At 43.6% G+C, this 2,711-nt stretch overlaps 1 pseudogene; it reads right to left on the bottom strand.

The window, feature by feature from the left end:
• Positions 1 to 1,973: 1,973 nt before the first annotated feature.
• LOC102484129 (proteasome subunit beta type-2 pseudogene) lies at positions 1,974 to 2,644 on the bottom strand (annotated as a pseudogene).
• Between the last annotated feature and the right edge of the window lie 67 nt (positions 2,645 to 2,711).

The following is a 2,711-nucleotide window of genomic DNA, read 5'->3' as shown; positions in this document are numbered from 1 at the left end:
CAATCACATTCCAGATAGTTAGCTGCTCTGTCAGTCTGGGTTCTAGTGGAACTCAGATGCCAAGTTCAAAGCTTCAACTAATCTTGAGTGAAGTATGAGTAAGAAAAATACTTGTAATATTATAGCTTCTGATGTTTGGGGCTTAATATTGCCATTTTATCTAGTCTATTCTGACACTATAATTGGTGTTTAGTAAATGGTGTTAACGTCCTCATCTGTCAGGATAACATGGCTCAAGATCCCCAGGTGGACAAGGACTCTTATCAGGCAGGATATTCCAAAGGCTTAGAGGTTATCTCCCAGAATCTGGCCAATGGCCTGTCCTTTCTTTGACTTTGCAGAGTTTGAGCAACTCTTGCCTGCTGAGTTAACCATTTACTGCATACACAAAACCTAAACTATGTAGAAGTAGTCAGTGCAGAGGGCCAGCAGGTGGCATAGTGGTTAAGGTGTAGACTCCCACATGGCCTACTACAGTATGAGTCCCTGACCTAGTGGCTTGAAACTCGAGTGAGATGCGGGTGTGTGTGTGTGTGCCCAAAATCCCAAGAAGAGAATGGAGAAGAAGGGACTGCAGCGTGGCCATTCTCCCTGGGTGGTGATTTCTCATTTTCTTTCTGTCTCTCTGAGAGGCACATGCACCCTATAGCAAAAATCTCTCCTAAATAAATAAATAAACAAAAATAGAAATGGTCTGTGCATAGGAAGTTTGATGATATGTATTCGCCTGAGTTCAAATCGTTGGTATAAACTGTTACTTGGTAAGCAATAATACCTACCGAACCTGGCGCAGAGTTTAGGAAACATGTCAGCAGTGTGTGTTGGCGGCTATTGGTTGTATTCTGTAAGATGTTAAAAGAAAAACATGTGCTCAGAACCAGATGACTTGCAGGCAGAAACAAAAGAAAAAGAAACTAGTTTAGAAATGTAGAGACTTGTGGGGCCAGCAGAAGGTATGGTAGTTAAGGGTGCTGGACTCCCACATGGCTGCTGCAGTTTGAGTCCCAGACCTGGTGGCTTGCTTTCTCACTTTCCCGCTTTCGCACTATCCCTCTTTGGTCAAATTTAAATAGATAAATAAAATAATTCTTAAAAAAAAAAGAAAAGAAAAGAAAAGAAAGAAATGTAGAGACTAGAAACAATGGAACATGCAACTACTTTCTAATACCAACTGGCAACAGAAAAAACTGAGAAAGGCTTTGAGCAACGAAGTCCAACTGAAGCCTTTTAGCTAGTATCTAATCAAGTGCATGGCCACCACACCTGTTATTAAAACTTCTAGATAGAGGGGCCGACAGGTGGCGTGGTGGTTAAGGTGCTGAAGTCCTACATGGTTAACCGTACCATCCCCTATTATGAAGTTGAAGTTTTTTAAGCTCATTTTCTGTGTTCTCCAGAAATTCATGTATTGAAATTTGTTTGCTATAGTGTTAATATTAAGAGGGTGAAAACTTGGGGCCAGCAAGTGGCGTGGTGGTTAAGGTGCTGGACGCTTCCACATGGCCGCCCATGGTTCAAGTTCCGGGCCTAGTGGCTTGCTTTCTCTCTTTCTCTCTCGTCTCTCTCTCTCTCTCTCTCTCTCTGTCCTTTTCTGGTCAAATTCAAATAAATAAATTTATTCTTAAAAAAATATTATTATAATAAATTAAATTAATTTTAAACCTTCTAAATAGCTTAAAAATTATCAGAAAAAAAGGTCCAGGGGCCAGCAGTTAGCATAATGGCTATGTCGCTGGACTCCCATGTAGTTGATCTCTGTCTGTCTGGCGAGCGCACGCGCCCTATAGCAAACACCTCTCCAAAAACTAAAAAGGTTCAAAGAAAATAATAGTACTTTATAAATGTTTTCATTTCAACAAAATAGCTCAGGGAAAAGAGACAAGGACTATTTCTTTCTTTTTCAATTTATCCATAATTGACTTTATTCTGAATTAACTATTTATCAAGAATGCACAACAAAAGAGTAGGAAAAATTAAAGCAGCCCATCAGAAGAACTTCTCTGGTAAGTGCGAGGGTGGGCATGACGTGAGGAGCCCTTCATGGGGAAGGAAATGCTGTCCAGGTCATGGATGCCGTTTTTGTCAACTACTGGAACGCTGAAGGTTGGCAGATTCGGAATGAAGTGTTTCTGGAGCTCCTCCAGACCCTTCCCGAGAAGCTCCATGGCCCTCTCACATGAGACAGTTGGTGAGTCGTATCTGTCCAGGGTGCTGAGCCCGCAGCCATGGGCTGCAAAAGGAGCGTTGGCCAAGGCTGCCCGCTAGTCCACGTGGTAGAGCGCTGGCCCCTGGTGCTCCCGTAGCCAGCAGGAGGAGGTTCACAGCATACAGGGTCCTCCTCCGAAGATGCCAGTTTCAGCGTGTGAAATTAGCCACTGCTGTTGGAGACAACTCATATCCATTTCGCATCTTACAAGGTTGTACGCTTTTTCTGAATATATTCTGTAAACTGTAGTGTCCCCAGCTGCTTCCACACATAGGAGTAAGATTTTTTCATTCATCTTAAACATCTTGTCATGATCGTCCTTCATCTGGACAATATTGTGGCGGCCACCCAGACAGAGGCGACAAGGACATAGTCGGGGCCCTGGATGCCGATGAGGTACTCCCGCAGTGGCTGAAGGCAGGGTTCTGCAGGTGCCATAGAGTGCAGGACTTGCCGGCTTCTTGGCCTCACCAGTGGCCTCAGCACCACAGAGCTCCACTTTTTA

Source organism: Tupaia chinensis, unplaced genomic scaffold (genome assembly GCF_000334495.1).
Source record: "Tupaia chinensis unplaced genomic scaffold, TupChi_1.0 Scaffold000678_1, whole genome shotgun sequence".
Taxonomy (NCBI): Eukaryota; Metazoa; Chordata; class Mammalia; order Scandentia; family Tupaiidae; genus Tupaia; species Tupaia belangeri.
This window is presented reverse-complemented; position numbering and strand designations above follow the sequence as displayed.